The sequence below is a fragment of the Alligator mississippiensis genome, chromosome 4 (genome assembly GCF_030867095.1).
Source record: "Alligator mississippiensis isolate rAllMis1 chromosome 4, rAllMis1, whole genome shotgun sequence".
In the NCBI taxonomy this organism is placed as follows: domain Eukaryota; kingdom Metazoa; phylum Chordata; order Crocodylia; family Alligatoridae; genus Alligator; species Alligator mississippiensis.
In genome coordinates, this window is record NC_081827.1 from 222,269,368 (window position 1) to 222,292,203 (window position 22,836).

The following is a 22,836-nucleotide window of genomic DNA, read 5'->3' on the forward strand; positions in this document are numbered from 1 at the left end:
AAGTGGACTGACCAGCACAAAGGTGATCCTGAAAAGAAAAACATGCCTGCTGAACCCCTGGATATGTAACCACTTTACTGTATAGCAAAGCAAAAAGAAATTACATGTTCAGCTCTAAGGAAGTGTGCCCTGACATGCTTGCAGATTGTGGCAAGCACTGGGCAACATCTGATTCAAAAGAAGCCTTCCCCTTAAGCACTGCATCCCTTTCCAAACAAAGGAGACTTTTGATGTCATGTGGGGTGTACAATTACTAATTAACATTCATCTACAATTACCAATAGTCATCTTCCACTAAATTAGGGAGTACTCAGCCTAAAAAGAATGAGAACCCAGGCTGGAGGGGAAAAGGAGAACAAGTGTGAGGGGAGAGGAAAGAAGGTATTTCACCTGAGAAACTGCCATTTGCAAATGGTTTTCAGATCTGTATTCTCCTTTGTGCAAGCAGAAATTCTGAGCAGCTTTTTTTGTTTTTGTTTTTTTTACTGTACTTATTCATTCCCCAATACACAAAAAGGGAACCATGTCCATCCCAACTGTAGGCAGTAGAAAGCATGTGAAAAAAAGCTACCAGACAACTCAAAATTTCAGAAGCTTGTGTAAAGACACCTGAGAAACAAAAAAAACCCCAAACAAACTACCAAAAACCCCATGCAACACATCATCCCCCCTGGCCCCAAAAAAGCAATTTAATGTGGCACTGAAACAGTTATGAAAATTCCCTATTAGACACTTTCTGTTAGTGCTGGCAGCCCAGTAACATATTTTGCAAGTCTGCCATGTGAAGTTCTGTTGTAAAGACTGGACAGGTGTTTAAGAGGAGTGCTTTATATTTTTAAAGTAAACAATGTTTCCTCAGTTTCTAGTTCTCTGTATTTTAACTATTTATGATTGCATAGCTCTGTACCTTCACTACCAGTTTTCATTACACTGGACAACAGTGGTACTACCTTTAATGCTAAGGCCTTGTCTGTGCATAAGGAGTTACACTGGCTTAGCTACAGGCATATAAAAAAAACAATTATCCTATTCTAAAGGAGAGGGCATGCATATCAGGACTGATAGAAATCAGATTGAAATAATCTCAATAATTTTTTTTCCATTTTATTCAAAGTGTATACTACTTCCTAAAAATAAAAACACGTAAAATGAAATGTTTATTTAACATGAAATAGGTTAAGACCTACAATTATAATCTCTAAAATATTTAAATAATACAAATGCACTGAATCCTGCTAATATACTGAATGCCGACTCCTGGAAATTTAGCATGAATAGAGAAAAGGAAAGAGAAGGTGAAATCTAAGTTTTTAAAAAATGTGGATTGTCTAAGTAACTCTGGAACTCTTGAAAACAAGACATACACGTAGGAACTTAGGGTACCTATACACATGCCAAACACCTGCTCCAAAGCATCTCGTCTCCAGAAAGCCGCTCTAATTAAAATGCCCCTCTCTCCCTCAACCTCAGGGCACATGTAAAGATGCCCTTAAGTTCCAGTCCTTTCATTTGGACTCTTCCTGGGATAACCTGACATAATCAGCTTAAATCAGTAGTTGGCTATGGGTCAGAGTGGCCCAGTTCAAGTAGGAGTAACCCAGTTTGGGTTGGAGGCTGGAAGGCACTGGACCTAACCACTGCTGGTGCTTCCCTCCTCCTCCACCCCTGCCTTGAGGAGTGCCCACAGCTAGTGCTTTCCTGAAGTGGGAAGGGGAAAGCAACTACTCTCAAAGCCTCCAGCCACTAGACACAGCGGAAGCTGCACATCTGCAGGTGGTATCAGATGGCTCCGTAAGCCAAATTTGGCCTGTGGCTGTAAACTGACAATCTCCGATTTAAAATGATTTAATGAATGGAAGATTAACTATAGTCAGTGAATTTGCTGCAAGTATGACTTGTTTTTATAAGAAAAAGTTTATGTATCCAAATCATTTGAGGTTTTGTTTTAACAAACAAACGCACACAAAACTAGCTATTATCCTAATCCAGTTGCCCGACACAAATCAATTACTTTTGCTAATTAGCACTATCACTCACCATTTATAAAATTAATATTAAAAGTTATCCTATACTATACAGCTGCCTCAATGAATGGATGCTGCTATAAAGTGATCGGGGACGGGGCAAGAGAGTTTATTAAATCTAGTGTAAAAGCTCTATCTAATCTACATGTTTTAGTTATAATCCCAAGGAAAATACATCTTTCTTTACACAGATAACTGAGGTACAAATAGAAAAAGTTGATTGAAATAGATGATGGAAAGTGCGCTTAACAGAGATGGGCAGGTGCTAGCACCTAGCCACTGCTGGCGTTCTCCCTTCCCTCCCCCAGCCAACCACAGGGAGCAGGGGTAGAACTTCATTTGAAAGTATTATTTAAAGTAAAACTTTCCACTTTGTGATTTAAATCAATCCATCTGGATGTCTAGCAGACCATTTAAAAGGTAACTTGCTCCAGGTTAAACTTTCATTTTGGAATAGGCCCAGACAAGATTTACAGCCGATTCAGCTGAACCATGGTACCCTGCTTTAAAATTCTGCCCCCCTCCCTTAAAATGGCTTAATTGTCCATTGGTCTGTGTTCTATGTTACTTAACATGACAGTTGCATCAAAACACATATGTTAAATAAGTACACTTTAAAAGTGTCTTAATTTGTTTTAAGCTTGTGTTGGTAAATTATCAACTTAAAAAACAGCCTACAATTCTGGGGAGTCTGAGTCTGTAGAACTTAACTTAGGATGTCACACAGTAAGTATGTATGCATGTAAAAACAACTCTCTGCAGCAAAGCCCACAAATCACTTTCTATTTAATACTGGATACAGAAGTATAGAGTACTGTTGGAGCTGAGTTACCCTTTTCAACTTGCTGCCTCAGCTTTCTCTCCATTTGCCTATTTGTTCATCTGTTGTGTCCTGTCTGACTTAGAGGTTGTGGAGTCTCTTGGAAAGGGACTGTCTTCTTTGTACTTAGCTGTTCCCTGACTAGCAAAAACTGGGTCTTTAGTATTGATGGGAATTCCAAAAGGCAACCATAATGCAAGTGAGAAGCAAAGCTTAAATAAGATTAAATGTGTCTGCATGAGGGATTTACCCTGCTTTTTGATCTATCTAGTCAAGCCAGGACAACTTCTTACAGTCATGGCTGAAGTTGAGATAGATGCCTGAGGTATTTTGGGGGCAGCATAGGGTTAGGGAGAGAGAAAGGGCACTATTTGGATGATATGAACTATAGCAAAACAACAAGAACACCACATCTATTTTCCACCAAAAATCTCCAGTCCTCATACTAAATTCAAATGTGGTTTCATTCTCTCAGCATGTTCCAACAGGCATATCCTGGCAATAAACCTAGATATCTTTGTCAGGTTTATTATGCCTCTGGTAGTAAACCCTACTGTGATCACCAGGTCCTTGGATTAGTGAGAATGTTTCGTCCTAACTACAAAAAGTCCTATGAAGTCAAAGCTAGCTCAGAAGCATCTCATTTACTTACTGTTGCAACATTTTTTTCATTAAAATATCACAGAAACGGGGACCCTTTATGTTAGCATTTCACCAGTTATTTACAATCCTCATGCACACCATGATAAATCAGTTAACTGTCCTATCTGCTACACAGTACCTAATCACAAGAACAACAACAAATTAACATGTTTTACTTGGATACAAGCTAACACAATACATGTAATATTAGTTAATATAGACAGTATTTCTTCCAAGTGAAGAGAAGATAATATATGTAGTTTGTATACATCTGTTACTTGACACAGTACACATGAAGTCCTATGTAGTTCTTACATAGTTTCAAGGTTTAATATAAGCTATATTGCAAAGAACATTTTCATTCAAAAAATAAAAACATTTAAAATGTCATTCTGACAGTACTTGATACTGCTAGGAAAAAAAAATAGTAGAATACTATTTTGGTAACAATAAACGAATTACATGGAACCATAAAAAACAAGAGAACCCCCCATACAAAAGGGCACACGTTCCCAAAAGTATGCAATATTCTCAATATGCAATCAGAAAGCTTGTATGAATGCCAAAATGGGCCCATACAATATACTAATTTGATTAAAGTATATGATTGCTATTGAAAGAGGAAAAATTCCATGTACATACTTTATATACACATAGCATTTCACAGAAAAAGTGTGTCAGGCAAGGTAGGAATGACCTTATTTAATTATTATTGGAAAATACTTAGTGCATTGATTGAACCAACTAAATTAAAAATGCACGTAGCATACTGCAAGTGTCCTTTATGAATATTTTTTAAAAACAACTGAATTAATACAGCTTCCAAGGCAAAAACTGTGGGAAGGGGAGCAGGGTTGTTCTTGTTTTTGCTTTTGGGGTATTTCTCCCTCTGAGAATAGATGTGATTTGCAAGATGATGCTGTTCACCAAAATATGTATTATGTTCCAATAATCTTATGCTCCAATTTTAAGTTTTAAAAAGAATTGCCAAAAATAATTACCACATTAAAAAATAATTCTACCCCCCCACCTCCCCCCGAAAACTATTCAATAAGGCAAAAAAAGGTTTATTCTCCTTTCCTGGTCTCCCTTCTTCAAGTAGGATTTATAAAAAAATTTACAGTCATCAAGAGAATTAAAGGCAAATTATAAAATATTACTACCTTTACTAATACCACACCTATTGCTTCAAGCAGTTAGTTTTATACATAATTATATACCACATGCTGGTTTGGACTGCTGTTTAAAATATTAGTATGTAGAGGAAGATTAGAAAGGAAGCATAGAATAGTCTTCTTGGGACTACATACTTAGAAAATACAACAGTACATTTGCCCTATAGATTTTTGTGTGTGTGTTGGCATCTGAAAAAAGAGCATTCTTCCCCTCCCTCCTTACTTGTCCCCCCTGCAAAAAATATAGTGTTCCTATACACAATTTAGAATTTTACACTGGGAGCACCCATTGATCACAGAAATATTAGTTTGTGCTGCAACATCTTAGACTCAACAACTTCAGAATTCGTTTCACTCTTTCATTTCTTCCCCTCTCAGAACCCCTAATCCAGACAGGGTAGACATGCTCTACCTACTAAATCACGTCTACCAATATGCCTACACTTTTTGTATGACTCCTGCCGATTAGTATACACACAGGCAAACTAGTAAATGCAATCCATCCTCAGAGGCACAATGTGTCAGCTATAAAACATCTGCATGCGTCATTACAGTCAGTCAGAAGTGCTTGTTTGAAGGTATTTGTCATTTTTCTTCCGTTTATTTTGCTTATTGATCAGGCAGGAAAATCCATAGCTGTGCTCCCTATATTCAGCAACAAGGAATATTTTAGGAGTGAAAAATATCTCTAAGATTTGGGTACTGATATGTGGTTGTCACATGGGAAGAGAGAGCCACACATTTAATCCTTTAGTTGTGCTCAACACGCATAGCAACTAACAATCATCTCAGACCTTTTGGATTTAAAGCAGTTCAATAATGCTATGAGTTTACTGGAGAAATATATTCCTCTTTTCTTAACCACTCTCCACACTGATTAACAGATTCCAAATAGCTAAATTTATCCTTCTGATCATGATGCCCTAGTAACAAAACTGTCCAAAACAATGTGTCAAAGCAGCAGCAGGCATAACAGTCCCCGAATTGATTTAGCTACTACTATGATTTCTTTAGATAAATGCTATGTAGACTTTGACTGATTTGTGCCAATGCTCCTCCTGAGGTTTCCAACTACAGGGTCTTGTCCCTCTACAAAGGGTTAGACCGATTGCCATGTTTGGCAACAGAAAGGAATTTTACCCCATGGTCAGATCGGTCTGGGCTGTAAGGGGGTTTGCCTTCCTCTGCAGTGGAGGCATGGCCTTCTACCTGGGATCTCTTGAGCTTGTACTGACATTTCATAAAAGCGAGAGGTTGGCTGTTGCAGTCCCCCTGCTCTACCTGTGGCAGGTTAGGGTGCCAAGTCTGTATTGCATCATATTCGATGGCAGTCTTACATATGGATTGTACAGGACGGTTTGGATAGGAATGATCCTGCCTCAGGCAGGGGGTTAGACTAGTGTAGTCACTAGATGACCTCTGGGGTTCCCTTCCAGCCTGACTTCTCTAAGACAGTCTACCATTGTAATTATTACCTTTTAACTCACAGAGAAAGAAAAGCCACAGACAAAAAATAACCGCTATTAGACCACGCTCAGGAGCATTCTGCTACCAAAGTTGGCAAAACCTCTTCCTCCTCCGCTCCTCTCCCACCTGCTCCAAATCACCCCCTGGCAAACACCCAGAGAAGCAGCTACGATGGTTTGAGCAGCAGAATGAAAACTCCCGTCGGGCTACAGAGCGTAACGGTGGGAGAAGACATGGTGGCAAGCGGTCTCCTGCCGCGGTGCTGCCTTGTCTCAGCTGGTGGCCGACACGCCCCGTGCACAGCTCCCGGTGCCAGACCGTCCTCTCTGTCCCATCCCTGCCACAACACTGCCTCTCTGTTCCTTCGAGTGACGTGAGATATGGGGGTCTCGCTGCGGCTCAGGAAGATGAAAAGCCGCAATTCAGGAGACAACAAGAGGTGTCCAGGCACCGACAGCAATTTCCCACACCCTGCAGCCACAAGGGCTAGGGGAGGCCGCGCTGCGGCACCAGGCTGGTCCGACCTCCCCGGAGCCCCAGCATGTTTCAAGCAGGAGCTCAACTTGGCGCGGGAAGCAAAGGCCGCGGGAGGAGGGGGGGGGGGCAGAGTCCAGGACTGATCTCATGGCGGGCAAGTGCCGCGAGCCTCTAACCTGAGCGCGGCGCAGGCGGGCGGGGAGGCCGCCAGGCAGATGCTCCGGGGCCCTGCGGCTGCGGGAAGCGGGCGGGCTCCTTCCCGGCGCGTTCCTCGCATTCCTGCGCCCGCCCGAGCCGCGGCTCGCACCTGCCCAGCCCGGCAGCGCCCCGCCCCGTGCCCGGCCGCACGCGGGGGCCGAGCACAGCGCGGGCTGCGGAGCCGAGCACTGGCCACGGGGCCGCGCCGGAGGAGGCTCCTCGGGGCAGCGGGAAGGGAAGGGACGGGACAGCACGGGACGGGACGGGGCGCCCAGTCCCCGCGCCCGCCGCACTCACCGCGCAGATGCAGGCGCCGGCGGGGTCCGGGCGCGGACGGGCCCAGCGCAGCCCCCGCCGCGCCGCGCGCCCGGCCCTAGCCCGGGGTCTCCATGGTGCCGCCGCTGCCGCCGCGTCCACTCCTGGCCGCCCGCTGGCTCCGCCCCCCGCCCCGCGCGTCACGCGACGCCCTGCCCCGTGCCCCGCCGCCATTGGCCGAGCCCCGCGCAGGGCCGCGCGCCATTGGTCGCTGCCTCGTGTGAAATCAGCCAATGAGGCGGTGACTTGAGGTTGCCAGGGTTACCGATGCTGTGAGCAGGCTGTGTGGAAGGGGCTGCGGGTTCTCCGGGCGCGGGTGTGTGCGGCGGCAGGTTGCGGGTCCGTGCGGGGGAGGCGGTTGCGGGTCTGTGGGCGGACTGAGCCAGCCGCGCTTACCTGCATCTATCCCTCCTCGCTGCTGCCCTCCGTCCAATCTCCCCCCGCCGCTGCAGTCTCAAATCCTGCTGCTGGAGACGTCTCTCTCTCTCTTTCTCTCTCTCTCTCTCTCTTTCCCTTTCTTTCTCCCCTGTTTCCCTTAATTTCCCCAAATTCCTGGGATCCAGACCTGAATCAGTGACTGACTTAATGTCTGATATTTTGTGACCTTTAAACACCGAAGTGGTTAAGCCTTGGGCCCCCTCTCGCTCTCCTTGGTAAAAATTGTCGTGCTGTATCTATTTAACTCCCTCATGGGTGAAACTGACTTGGCTCCCTCAGTATCAAGGCCTGGGGAGCCCCTAAAACTAGAGGTCTTGTCAGTTCCAGGATCCTTACTAAAGACTTAGGCCACTCCGGAAAAACAAGGCCGCAGGCCTTAATGAGGTGTAGGCTACTCCTGTGAGTAATAAGCAGTGTTTATACTGAATTTTGGGGTAAGTGTTTAGCTGTCTTTCTGTGCTGTGGCTATGTCCTTCACCTTATTCTTGGGTGGTTACTGTATGGCAGTTGAAAGACAAGGAATAGCTAAACATGTCAAGCGGCAGATAACAATCTTTTGGAGCCCCTGGTGGAAATAATCAAGCTTCGGTCTGGTCTGAGGTGGGCCAGTGTCCCAACCCTGCCACCGCTCTTCCCTTCTGCTTCTTCTCCCTACCCCTTAGGTGCAGCACAAGCTCACCCCTTTCCACCTGATCCTGGCTCAGCTCCTTGCTGCCCAGCACAGCTGTGGGCAAGGCCCCCTGGCTCTACAGGCAGGATCCAATGGCTGCAGAGGCCAGGTGTGGCCTGTGGACCATATATTGCTGACCCCTGAGTAAAGTCATCTATATTTCTGAAGGAGGAGGGGCATCTCTTGCACATGTGATTTCTGTCTTCCCACCTTTTGCTTCTGAAAATAGATATACCGATTGGTTCTGTATTTCCTCCTGGTTACAGTTATAAGTTTTTTGTCTCTGTAGTGTTTGTTATTGCCATAGGTTAAAGGAGTCAGCAGGAAGAAATCTGATCAAACATCTGCAGGGAATAACTTGGTGTGTATAAATAGGGTTGCTGATTCTTCACAGTTCCAGATGCCTTTCTGACGCTGCCACACCAGAATGGTGGCCTAATTGCAGAAGTGTCACTGACTATCCAAAGTGCAGGGCAATGGAGAATCAGGCCCAAAGTGTTCAATCTGTGAAATCCCACATGTGTAAGAAAGCAAGGTTAAGGGGGAGGAAACATGAGTCAATAGGGAGAAGAGAAACATGATTAAAGAAAAGGTGAGTGGCAAAGAGGAAGGAAAGCAAGTTAACTGAGAAGAGGTACCAGAAAAGAAAAGGGGAGTAGAAAATGGAGTAGCAATTGTGGGAGGAGTAATAGAAACGGTGCTAGGGAAAGAAAAGAAATATCTGTCCCTCCAGAAGCTAATTGGTCATAGTTGCTAAAGATGACTGGATTAACTACATCAATATTAAATCAATGCAGGCAAACTGCTGCAAAACTTGAATGATCAAATTGGCTTAGCTTTTACTGGTAACTTCTCAGAGTAGTTCAGTGCCTTCCTTTACTGTGGACACTGAAGCACATCAGAGCATTCAACTAGTGTCAGCCCTAGTGGAGTGAAGGGACACTCGTAAAAGGCCGAGTGGCTGTGAATTAAATGCTGGGGAAACTTATGCAAGTACAGAAATGGAAAAAGTCCAGGAGAAGGATAAAGCACCTAGGAAGCCATTGCAATGGCCGAGGTGGCTGTTCAGAAATGTGTGTTCTCTTAATCAGAAAAGTCTAAATTACAGTTCATAAGATGGAACAACCAAAAGACAACTCTGTCCTGAGGGAATAAATCAATTGTTTGCATATGTTCAGCCCTTCACCGGAGTCAAAACTCTGGAGAGTGACTTCTACTGCTGGTAGTGTTGAAGCCCGAGTTCCTCTTCTACTTGATCTTGAGACCCAAAGCCTAAGAGATTCTGCTTTAAGTTCAACTTTGTAGGGCAGCAACTCTTGTGAGAAATCCTACCTCCAGTTAGTGGGGAAGGTAGACAGTCAGCTGAGTTGTAGCCTGTAGTGTCTAACACACTGTATGTGGGTTCACGTGCCTCTTTCCTCCTAGATGATAGGAAGGAGACAGTGGCAGGACCCAGTCCCAAACTCAGACCTCCCAAAGTTTTGGAGTGTCAGAATTGTATGTGGGTACCTAAAAATCAACCCATACCATCTAAAGAAGAAGATAGACATGTCTAATTTCTTTTTCTTTGAAAACTAATGAAACGTATATGTTGTTTGGTTATGGAAATACATACTGTAAGAAACTTCAAATCATAAGAGGTTTTAATATATGCTCTGACTGGGAAAAGTGCTAAAATGTTCCCTGTTACCTGAGGAGCACTTCCTGTTTGGCTTTTTTTTTTTTTTTTTTTTAGGGAAAGAAAGATGCATGTATTTTGTGTAAATCTCTATTTTCCTGAGTTTCCCCGGTCATGTTATCTTAGACCCACAGAATTAAAGCAAAAGAAAGCCTATTGGATAAAATAAGCACAAAGCAAAAACCCATTCCCCCTCCTCCCTCTCCCACTGATAGCCCCAGAGCTTGAGGGGAGGGGAGAGGCAGGGTCCCATCTGCTGGCCAGGGCAAGCAGGCTCCAGCCCCTACCCCTCTGTTGGGGCAGGGCCTCTAACTCATGGCACTTTACATAAAGTGCCACGAGTTAGAGTGGGGCCGTAAACATCTGTAGGCACCCTAGATGTGGGTTGGCTTCTTTGGAAGTAATAGAAAGACAAGGAATTATTTTGTGAGGTTCCATTAGGTTTGTAAGGGTGTTGAAGCACTTCTGTTTTACCAGTGAAACACAGTAAGTTAATGATAACTAGTCATAGTCACAGGGGTTTAGGTTGTAGCCATGTTGGTCTAAGGACATAGGCAGACAAGGTTCCTTGGGTGAATTTGATATCTTTTATTAGACCAACCCAAATGGTTGGAGAATAGTTATTAAGCAAGCTTTCATGCATTCATGTATTTAAAAAATAAAACCAGTGATCCCTCTTGTTTATTTAGCTTAAGATTCTATATGAAGCAAAGATAAGTTATTAGGTCAAAATATCTTCTATAAAGAAATCCAAACTTGATGTAAAGATATTAAGAGCTGAAGTATTTACCCTTTTCCTTGATGTGCAATTAAATGGTTAATAATTTTACTCGTAAAAATCCTGGCAGCACTTCTATTTTGAATTTGTCTGGTTTAAGCTTTCATCCTTTAATTCTTCTTGTGCCTTCTTCAGGATTTGATTTGTGAGTATTTTTTTACAGTCTCAGTGCCATTAGGAAAGGACCTTGCCTCCACTGTATTTGTTAGCAAATACTATGTGAATCTTTGAGTGTATATGTCCTTTCCCTCTTAAAGCTACCTGGATTGCTGTGACCTCTTCATCTGATCTCTGCCAGGATTCATTGTATCTTTCACTTTTTTGGACAAGAAGTTTAGTTGACTGCTATTTGACAGTTCTATTCTTGCTATGATTCTTGCATCTTTCAAATCATTAATGTTTTTCTGCTTCATTTAACCTGCCCTGGAATTAAAGCCAGATTCCAACTTGGGCTTTCACAGATGTTCTCGGTGCTTGAAGAATATTAGCATGACCAGTTTTTAATGTCAGTTGATACTTCTACTTTTTCACAACTACCTGGAATCTCTTATTTGAATGAGAGCAAGAGAAGTACCTTTGCTCATAAGTAGGTAGAGTAGTAGCTACATAGGACCTGCTTTCTGGAAAGGAAGGATTATAAAGATAAATAGCAGTCTTGAAAACAGTTCTGCTTTGTTCTTCTGGTTTTGCTTAGCTGTATTTATTTTATCTATCGTCTAACTCAGATGCTGAAGTTACAAGAATTTGAATATGTTTTAAGTATTTGGAGGAGAGAGTGCATCTGAACAAATGAAGAGCTATTTAGCATTCACAACAGAAAAAATATAAATTATTTTTCGTTAAAACTTAGTTTGCTTTAAAATGATTTTAAATATTTTTGGGGGGGGAATGGAGATAGAGGGAAATCAAGACAATTGAAACTATTATGATACACCTTTGGCTCATTTGTAAACCACAGTTGGTTAAAATGCAGTAAATAGTGAGTGTGAAATAAATCCAAGTTAATAAGAAGTTTGTTTTCCAAATATAATGTCACAACACTGAGTTGACATTTTTTTTTTCCTCAGTGAGCATTTTTTTCCCATTTTTTTAAATGGTGCCATACCTCACTATTCTACTTAATTTTATTTGGTTACCATATTTCTCAGCCTATATAAAATCATTTTTGAGGAATACTGTCACCTAGTTACTTCTTAATTTAGTTTCTTGCTTTGTTGAAGAATCAAGCTTGAGCATTGCAGTCTCATTCCTACTGGGTGCTGAGCGCAGTTCCGCAGAACACTGTAGGGTACCAAGCAAATCTACTACTTTGGAAGTACTGCTTCCAACCCACTAGAATTGCTTAGCACTTAAAGTGATCCATGCTACACAGCAAGTATTTAGCAGAAATAAAAACTCCTGCAAAAAGCCATGGAGTCATAGTCCTGACAAATTAAATAGCCTTTAATGATCACCAGCATGTAAATCACACATCCTTCTCTGCTAATTCTTATAGATTAAGCAATGCATTTTGCCCTGAAAACCAAAAAATATATAGTCTATACCACAAAGGATCCCCCTCCCTCTTCTGCTCATCTTAAAACCACATATGGAAGGCAAGATTGAAGGCAGACTATTCTACAAAATGTCGTCTCTGAATCCTGCGTCAAGGTAATTCTCATTTGGCCCAAAATGCCCTCATGAAAGGTGTCAAATAATTGAAGAAAAAATTGAACAATTGCAGCCCTAAAAATGTATGGGATAAGGCCACTGATGTATTAAGGCTAGAGTGCTCTATGTTCAGGCTGGGTCCCTCAGTTTAGATGACATTTAACTATTTTGCTTTACTGGCCAATTTTAACTTTTTATGTTAGACTGGTCTGGCTTGGTTTTGAATTTCATTTTAAATGAATAAAACTAACAGCTCTGTATAATATTGCACAGAGATGTAACTTACAGTGCTGTGTCCTGCCCACCTGTACTGCAGAGAGAGCGCAGAACTTTCTTGTTATTGTTGTTTTCCCAAAATTTATACTGTTATTTCTTCTCTCCAGAAAGGTAGATTATATTAATAAACTGGATATTTGGAATTGGGAACATTTCTCCCATTTGAGTTTAATGCTTAAAAATTTGGTCAGATTTTGGACCTGGCCCATGTTGCATTAATGTTCTTAAGGTAGCAAAGCTCAAGAAATGTTAGTTGTTTTCCTCCACATTTATTTTCTCTGGAGTTTCTGTTCCCTTTGCACTTACAAAGTATTCACTATATATTTAAAAAGAGGTGGCTAAAATATATGGGTGTTAGGAGTGTATAGACCCAATCTGTAGGGCTGTTAGAGATGCTGCAATTTAAGAGAGATTATTAGTGGAACAGAACGTTGGCATAGAGTAATGGTTTCCAGCTGCTAGATAAATGCCTTGGTTTTACTTTACATTTATCAGAAATAAACATTCAAGATGCTTCTAAGGCAAGAGACATTGATTCTATGGGGGTTTTCTATTTCATTGTCTTTATTTCTATGGAACTATATGAATGATGCTGACTTTTTTAAAAGCATTTTATTTTATGGGTCCCAGTGTGGCAAAGTAATAGTTGCTCACTCTGTCATATGTAAAAGAAGCTTTCTGAACAAGTTGGAAAACAATACTATTATTTAATAACATAATAACAAACCTGCTATTTGAGCTGGTTAACAAAAGTCCCCTTATCCATCCAAAAGTTAAGCAGTTGTAAATTGGTATAGTGTGTAAGATTCGGAAGGTATAGTATAATTCCTACTGAAACTCAGCTTCTGCTTAACTGCAGATCTTGAACTATATTGGTTTATACTTTTACATTTTAAAAATAAATTTTTAGCCAGAGGATAGAGGGGAAACTTCCTTTTCTAACATAAAAAGTTACTGTTAAGACTCTATAGACTTTGCATGTGAAGAACCCTAAAACCCAGGTGTGAGATTCTGTGAAATTTGTTCTGGATATCAGTGGGCCAGGGTCTTACCCAAGATTGGTATGAGAAACCTACCAGGAATGATAACACTGAAACTGGCATCTTCTGCTCGAGCAGTCTTCTCTCTCTCTCTCTCTCTCTCTCTCTCTCTCTCTCTCTCTCTCTCTCTCTCTCCTTCTGGTAAGCCTTTGACACTGACAGGCAGACTGTCTGCTGGGGCTAACTTTGAAATGGATTCATTTGGTCAGCAAAAATGGGGGATGTATAGGGGCTTTGTTTTTTTAAAAAAACAAAACACCAGCTGAATCACTTGATTGAAGATAGCTTGGCAGACATAGGTGACTTCAGTTCCTGGTTTTTTATGTCTCTCCCCAGTCTTTTTCTTGCTTTCTTTCCTTTTATTTTTAACCATTTGACTTCTGTTTTGTGGGGTTTTTTAACTAGTTGTTTGTTAATTCTCTGTATGATGTTGTTGTTAACTATGGAGCTAGTTTTTACATCCAAGATAAACTGAATTTATTTTTTAAAAATATAGTCAAATGTAAGGGATACAATAGTGGCATTGCAGCGTGCTGATGTGTGGAGAGGAGATGAGATAATGCTTTTTTTGTTTCATGGATAAAGTATGCTATGAAATTCATTGGGTTTAAAAGTTACTCAACTTGATCTTCCTACTTCCTCGTTAAATGAAATTTAATCTAAAGTAATGAGCTTATCGGATACAAAAAGGCCTGTGTTTGTTTTGGGATATACCTGACTTTCAGCTATTTCTACTTTACAATTCTTTGTTTAAAGATGGAATATTTGAATGATACTGAGATTAGGGGTATTTTCCAGTGAATACTTGACTGTAGGAGCATAAAACTATTACTATGCAACTATATGCATCTCTGTGGGGAAGAGGATGTTTGTTTGTTTGTCTGGGACTGCTGGTAGCACTTGCTGACAAGTAATATGAATAGGTGGTGTTCTCAGGTAGTTGGCTAAACTGGCAGAAGGGAAAGGTTGTGTTTAAAGATACTGTGTTTTTCATTTTGAGTTTTGCATCCAGCTATACACCTGGAAGTGGTATTTTGCCTTTCTTCCTTATGTTTATTCTGATTTCTTTCCTTAATCCCTCATTTGTTTCCCCAGATATATTTAGCATTCAGGAACCCCCGCAACTGTACTTTAACATTCCCCTCCACTAAAGGGAAATATGCAATGGTAAGGCAACTAACAGGTCCATAAACTTGAAAAGAAACTGGACAAATGTCAGTAAACTTTTTTTTAAAGGCTCCAGGCATTTGAAAGAACAAGGACTGAAGACAAGGGGCTTGTTTGTGACAAGTCCAAGAAGAAAATAAAAACTGTACACAGCTGTGCCTACCCTAGATAACATATAAACAAAGTTCTCACTGGTGCTGCATTGGTAACTACTGTTAAAAAGCTCCAGTGGCTTTACTATTATTGTATACATATATTAAACAAGTTGTTGAGTGACTGGTAGTGCTGGTAAAATGTAGACAATGCTATAATATGCACTTAATGTCAAGGATCATTTTGGTTATCTCCCTCATTGCACTAAAAAAAAAATCCTTGCCTTCCTTGTATATTTCCTGGACCTACCTGATACCACACCACTCTAACATGTGAAATAGGTAGAGGTTATGTAACTTTCAAGCACCTGAGTAGAGCTAACTTAATTTAACCACATTCAGGACCTAACGTTTTTCCCTTGAAGTGGCTTGCAAAACTTCCATTGACTTCGCTGAGAGTAGGATTAGGACTTAAGAGGTTGGTTCCAAAAAAGCAAATTTGTATGCCATTGATTTTTAAACTTGATTTAAGTATGCACTTACAGTTTAAGCATGTGCTTAATTGTTTTGTCAAATTAAGAATGTAACATTATGATGCACTTGGATAACTTTAGTTATTGGGAATTCTGCCCAAAGAAGTAAATCAGAATTGGGTCTAAATTTTTGTATTCAAGGAAACCTTTTGTACATGGGGACTCAAAATAGTATAGTATAATAATGGAATAAATATCTGCAAAAAGCAATAGGAATGAAAGAAGTGACAGTATATGAAGTAATAATGAAATACTAAATTATCAACATGAGCAAAAATGCAGGACTGGTAACCTTATACTTTTTACTGTTACTAAAAAGATTAGTCATGGCTGACTGTAGATGTGGCTGACTTGGCAATCTTTGGAAACGTAATTTTCTGTGTACTGAAGACTTCTGCTCAACGTCTATTTGATTTATTCACCCTTTGCATCTTGGAAACAAAAAATACATCAAGGCTTCCAGCTATGAGGCTGTATTGAAGTATCAACAAAGCTTTGAAGCTGTGTGTCTGGATTTGGACTTAGACGGTCTTTTAAGTGGAGGAAGGTTTTCCTATGCATCAGTCTCTCTTAAAACAGAAATCTATTTAACTTTTACTTCAATTATCATTTGTCTTGCTACATTTTCTAGTTATTGAACATAAAATAGGGACTTGCACCAGGCCTTGCTGTTTCTCAGTCCACATGAATATCTTCTTCCTAGATGCTTCAGTGAAGTCATAATGTTGAATTTATGATATCAGAATAACTTTCACTGAAAAGGACTAAGATCAAATACAAGCTTATGACTTCATTGCAGAAGAGATGAACAGGTAAGCTGGAAGGAAATGAGCTCTTATCTAAACAATTGTCTGCATCAGTACCAAAATAGTACTGAAAACTGGCCAACTAAATTGCTTCTATATAAATTTTGCTCCCTCGTGTTCAGGCTGATTAGTTCTTTGACAGAGGAGTGAAAGTTACTGTAAGTGTGTGAAAAAGTATTACAACACTGACAGTGTAACGGATATATGACACTAGGGGTGGCACAAGGTGCAAGCAAACAGACATTATAGGCTCTTGTTGAGCTCCAGGTGCTCAAAACTGTTACCATGAACAAAGGTAGTCGTATTGTGGCACCTTAAATGTCTATGTGCTTATTGCGCATCATGGGAGCTCCCCTGTGGGAGATCCCCCTGGTGCACTTATTCAGTTGCCTTGCCCAAATTTGAAGTGCACATGTGGAAGTGGAGGAACCTGCATGAGGGTTCTCCCGTTTTCAGATGTACATCGTGAATTGGGGCGTGGCACCTAGGGCACTTGTCCTGCAGGACTGGGTCCCTAAAGCCCTAGGACAGCAGGGGTCTTACCCTGAGTTACAATGACCCCTGCAATGTCTGTAAACACCAATGAAATAAATCAGCTGTGCCAGGACAAGTGGTGGCACAGTTCACCCTACTCCAAAGACCACCTCTTTCTACCCTAGGAAGGATAAGTTTTGGCTATCAAGACATTATCAATAACATCAAATGAGTGGAGATTGAGGTTAAGAAAATCTTATTAGTACCTACAATTGGGTTTTTAAAACAAGAAAACAGGGCTACTATTATAAGTACACAATCTAAACCTAGGCAAGTAAGCACAAGGTGACTGGCCAACATTATGATTGGTGATAATATAAGGGTATGTTAACAACAGGTAGGATTAATTGTTATCAGTCATTCCCAAACACTCTTCAGACTTGTTATTGATAAGTGAGTTTTCTGTTGGGCATCATGGCAGATGGGTCTTATGTATAAAAAATAAAGGAATCTTGTAGATGAGCATAGGAAAATACAACTATCTAAATAATAGTTGGGAATGGACAGAAAACAAGAGAGCAGAATGAAGCCTGAACTGCTCAGAATATCCATTTCCCAGAGGAGAGGAACAGAATTTCTTCCTACCTAGGCTTGGAGAAGGCAGCAGCTAGGTTGCGGTCAGGGTACAGCTATGGAGAACACTTAGTCTGCAATTAGGAACAACTGAAGGAGATGATAAAGCATTTCTTCAAAGCTCCTAGAGAAATCTCTGGGTCCTACTTCCAGAGCTGAACATTGTGCTTTTCTCTGTTGCTTATGTTTTCTTTTCCTTGAACAAGAATCTTTTCTCTGAAGTAAGGTTACCAAATTATCTAATAAAGGAGACCTTGGAGATTAATACCAATTCATTCTTGGTACTTATTTGGGACAGAAGTACTTTATTTTGATGCTTCAAGTATTTCATACCAACAGAGGGCTACTGTATTACTGTACAGTTTGTTGTTCTGGGTCTGAGACAGCCAGATGACATATTAGTGTGCCTTGCACTTCCAGGGTCCAATGCTGTTAACATAAATAAAAGTACCTACTGGTGAAGCTAATTAGACTCCTTATGTAAGGAATGTTATGTGAGAGAGGTTCAGAGAGTACCATTATGCTTATTAACTTACTGTAACAGTCTAAGAATGACAAAGTAATTATATAAGGGGAAAATAATCATTCGATAAATACTATGTAATTAAAAATCACTGGGGACATAGTTAATAATTTTCAGTTTCCTGACTCTTGAGAACTTCACTCTTGAGTGTAGTCTTGACTGTCTCAAAATGGTAGAATCATAGAAAATAAGGGTTGGAAGGGACCTCAGGAGGTCATCTAGTTCAACCCCCTGCTCAAAGCAGGACCATTCCCAACTAGATCATTCCAGCCAGGGCTTTGTTGAGCTGGGCCTTAAAAACCTCCAAGGATGGCGATTCCATCACCCATTCCAGTGCTTCACCACCTTCCTAGTGAGAGTTTTTTTCTACTATCCAGCCTAAACCTCCCTTGCTGCAACTTGAGACCATTGTTCCTTGTTCTGTCATCTCACCACTGAGGACAGTCTAGCTCCATCCTCTTTGGAACCACCCTTCAGGTAGTTGAAAATGTCTATCAGATCCTCTCTGCAGCCTTCTTTTCTCCAGACTAAATAAGCCCAGTTCCCTCAGAAGTCATGGGGGCAGGGGCTTCTCCTCAGAAGTCATGGCCCCTGCCCCCTAACCATATTCATTGCCCTCTGCTGGTCTATCTCCAGCTTGTCCACATCCTTTCTGTATGGGGGGCGGAGGGGCAAGACTAGAAGCAGTACTCCAGATGTGGAGTATTGGAGGGGAAGTGATTCTTCCTCTCAACCTACTGACAACACTCCTGCCAATGCAGCCCGGTATGCCATTAGCCTTCTTGGCAACAAGGGCACACTGTTGACTCATATTCAGCTTATTGTCCACTGTTAGTAACCCCCAGGTCCTTTTCTGCAGAGCTGCTGCCCAGCCAGTCAGCCACCAACCTGTTCTGGTGCATGGGATTGTTCTGTGCTAAGTGCAGGACTTTGCACTTGCCCTTGTTGAACCTCATGAGATTTATTTTGGCCCAATCCTCCAATTTGTGTTGATCACTCTGAATCCTAGCCCTACCCTCCAACATATCTACCATTCCCCCCATCTTAGTGTAATCCATGAACTTGCTGAGGGTGTACTCCATCACATCTTCCAGATCACTGATGAACAAAACTGGCTCAGGACTGACCCCTGCAGCACTCCACTTGATACTGGCTGCCAACTAGACATCTAGCCATTGATTGCTCCCTGTTGAGCCTGATGATCCAGCCAGCTTTCTATCCACCTTACAGTCCATTCAACCCATACTTCCTTAGCTTGCTTGCAAGAATGTTGTGGGAAATCATATCAAAAGCCTAGCTAAAGTCAAGGTATATCATGGCCACTGCTCTTTCTGCATCCACAGAGCCAGTCATCTCATCACAGGAGGCAGATCAGGTTGGTTAGGCATGACTTGCCCTTGGTGAACCTATGCTGATGGTTACAAAGCACCTTGTTCTCCCCCAACTGTTTAGAAAAGGATTCCTTGAGGACCTGCTCCATGATTTTTCTAAGGACTGAGCTGAAGCTGATTTGGTCTGTAGTTCCCTGGTTCTTCCTTCTTCCCCTTCTTAAAGATGGGCACTATACTTGCCTTTACAAATTGTCTGGGGACTCCCCCCCCCCCCCCACACACACACACTCCAATCGCCATGAGTTTTCAAAAATAATGGCCCAGCAGCTCTGCAGTCACATCGGCCAACTCCCTCAGCACTCTCAGATGCATTGCCGCCAGCCCCATGGACTTGTACATGTTCAGCTTTTTTAAGTAGCCCTTAACTTTTTCTTTCGCCACTGATGGCTGCTCACTTTTTCCCTGAACTGTGCTACCCAGTATAGTAGTCTGGGAGCTGACCTTGCCCATGAAGACCGAGGTTAAAAAAAAAAAAGAAAAAAAAAGGCATTGAGTACTTCAGCTTTTTTCTCATCATTATTGCCTCCCCCATTCAATAAGGGACCCACACTTTCCCTGACCTTCCTCTTATTGCTGACATACTTGTAGAAACCCTTCTTGTTACCCTTCATGTCCTTTGCTAGTTGCAACCCAAATTGTGCTTTGGCCTTCCTAATTTCATCCCTATATTCCCAAGTAATATTCTTATACTCTGACCTAGTCATCTGTCCAAGCTTCCTCTTCTTATATGCTTCCTTTTTGTGTTTAAGCTCAGTGAAGAGTTCTCTGCTAAGACAAGGTGGTCGCCTGTCATATTTGCTATTCTTCCTGCACACTGGGATGGCTTGTTTCTGTGCTCACAATAAGGTTTCTTTAAAATACAACTAGCTCTCCTAGACTCCTTTCCCCCCCAGACTGGCCTCCCAGGGGATCCTGCCCATCAGTTCCCTGAGGGGGTCAATCTGCTTTTCTGAAGTCCAGGGTGGTAGACATAGTGATGTACAAGCAATGCTTGCTCTACACAGCACAGTGAGCTGACTGGCATGCATCCAGCACCTCTATAACCAACCATTTGTGTATGTAGCATGCCATGCTTCATCATCACATTCCATAGCACACTCTGGAGTGGATATAGACATGTCCCTAGGGATGAGATTTTTATTTGAAATCAAAATAACTATATTAGGACAAGCACTAGTGAGAATACGATTGTATTAGTATTAAAATGTGCAGTTGCTCACATGACCAAATCTGACAAAAGCATGCTTCGTTTAGAGTCCAAACACTAAGTGATAAGCATTGTGTTGTGAGCCCTGGTTCTAATGGGCTCTTATAACAACTTTGTAAAAAATACAGCTCTCCATCACTAAGAGAGTTGATTTCCTTACCTGTACAAGAATAGCTATACCAGTATAATGCACCTTTCTACCAATACATCTGCATCCCCACTGTGGTAGAGGTTTTGCTGGTAAAAGTGCAGGCAGTACAATATAGTACATTGAGACTAGACTTCTGCTGGCAGAGCTGTTGGTTTGGGGCATGAAGATTTGTGATCCCTGACCAATGTAAGTGGGCTGGCAGAAGTTCCACATGTAGATACCGTTATCCCTGTGACTTCATGCATTTGCTAGTATAGCTGCATCCATACTTGGCTAAGGCAGTCTAACTTGTATTTCTACACCAGTGAAACACTCCTAGTATAACTAGCCCTACCTATTAATCATCCATGGTCATCCTAGTCATCACATCTCTGAAAAAGAATGCAAGGAAGGAGTGGACATTGTTTACAAAGGACTGTTTAAAGATATGTTGGAAAAGTGAGGACCAAATATATTCAATGAGTCCTGCAAAGCAATGATAAGAATAGTAAAAATATAGAATGAGTTACTGCTAATCAAAAGGTAATAAAAATGTTTTTAAAAACATGGGGCCAAAATAGATGGATGTACCTGGCCCACTATTGGAGCATGACTATATTCATAATTACTTCAAAAATAACGAAGTTACTAAATTGTTTTCTGAATATCTTTTTCACGAGCAAAACAGTGACAAGAAATTAGTTGATAGAAAGCTTCCGCCTACATAGAATTCTAAGCATCCCCCCATTAAATGTGTGGTGGTGATGTGCTCAGGAATTGTGTGTAAAGGTTTCTGGAGGATTTAGGTCAATAAACAAAGCACAGGAGTTTTTAAATCTGAATGATTTAGGCCTTAGCTACACAGGTACGTTACTTTTGCATTAGTTTATTTACTCTAAGGTGATGGTTTAACCTTGTTGAACTGGAGCATGTCCACAAACGCTATTTTTTTTTTTTTTAACCTGCTTGAGAAATTTCCCTTCTTAATAACTGCCCACATAATTCAAAACAGGCACTGAGCTAACTGTTTAGCATTCTGGGCAGATATTCCCAGGTGCAATTTTACACCCTTCAATTTTGTGATTGTTCTTGCAGTGCATTGTGGGCTTATTCCTGGAAATGACAGGCATTCTGGAACAGAGGTCAATCTAACAAGCTCCCATGATTCTTTTTCTTGCATCAATTGCATTTTGATGGGATTATTTTAAAATATGTGTTTTCTGTGATAAGTGCCCATCTGTGAAAACAAGGGAGGGATCCCATCAGGTAGCATGGAGGACATGCTGCTGAGCCCTATGGTCATGACCATCATTCATGTGACCAGGATGATGCACGTGCATTTGGATTTGCCCAGGCAGGTGGGATTAGTTTGGCAGTTTCAAAAAGCTTTTGATGCTGTCATGATTCACTGAATGGAAAAGGCAAAGCAGGAGGTAATACTGAGCTGTTGCTGCTCCAGATAATTGCTTGGCAAAAGTTTACTCAGTGGATTACTGCCTCTGTGCTGTGTCAACTAGTCAGTGGTGGCTGATGGACAAGTATGATGGACAAGTATGCAGAACCAGTATGATCAGCTGTGATGGCAGAGCTTCAGGTGGCAAACACCACTTTCTGAGAAAACTATGCTGAGTCCCACCCCAGCATTACAATGACAACATGAGAGTTGCCTTCATTGATGGAAGAGGTGTTGCTATGATGATATCATCATCTGAGAACTTGCCATTTGTGTTTGTAATTGGTCAGCAACTAGCTAAGTGTTAGATCAACTGTCAGTCCCCCTCTCATGGAGGTTTTGCTATGCCATCAGCAGCATTCTACTGTGTTATGCCATGAAATAGGTCAAATCACATGAGATTTTGCACAGAGTGGGCTCTGAATGATACTGAGATTAGGAAGGAAATGGGTGCCTTGTTTTTAATTTTTTTTTTTACAATCAAGAATCCCAAACGCTGTATAAGTCATTGATGGAATGCCAACTAAATATATTTTGCAACTCAGTTGTAGCAAAATTTACCAAGATAACAAAAAACAAATCTACCACATCAGTTGCTTTTGTTTTTCTTCAGGAAACAAGTAGGTGGTGCAAACCTAACACCAATGGAACTGAGCCATGGCCAAATTTTGGGAGAGTTTACGAAATGCTGCAAGCCAGCTGTCAGCAGCCCTTTTAAGGCTGCAGGACAGATTGACTCAGTTCAGGTCAAGGTTGATGGGTAGGTGGGCACTAGGACC

The 22,836-nt window shown here is 41.5% G+C and overlaps 2 protein-coding genes across 6 annotated transcripts in view; one reads left to right on the top strand and one right to left on the bottom strand.

The window, feature by feature from the left end:
- PKP4 (plakophilin 4) overlaps nt 1-7,208 on the bottom strand; it is a 272,331-nt gene extending 265,123 nt beyond the window's left edge. For all 3 annotated transcript variants that reach the window (XM_059727364.1, XM_059727362.1, XM_059727363.1), the window contains exon 1: nt 7,101-7,208. The gene's annotated coding sequence lies outside the window, so the exon portion shown is untranslated. The remainder of the gene's footprint in view (nt 1-7,100) is intronic.
- Nucleotides 7,209-7,355: 147 nt separating this feature from the next.
- CCDC148 (coiled-coil domain containing 148) overlaps nt 7,356-22,836 on the top strand; it is a 161,405-nt gene continuing 145,924 nt past the window's right edge. For 2 of the 3 annotated variants that reach the window (XM_019480300.2, XM_019480307.2), the window contains exon 1: nt 7,356-7,434. The gene's annotated coding sequence lies outside the window, so the exon portion shown is untranslated. The remainder of the gene's footprint in view (nt 7,435-22,836) is intronic. The other variant, XM_019480304.2, reaches the window with a different exon arrangement.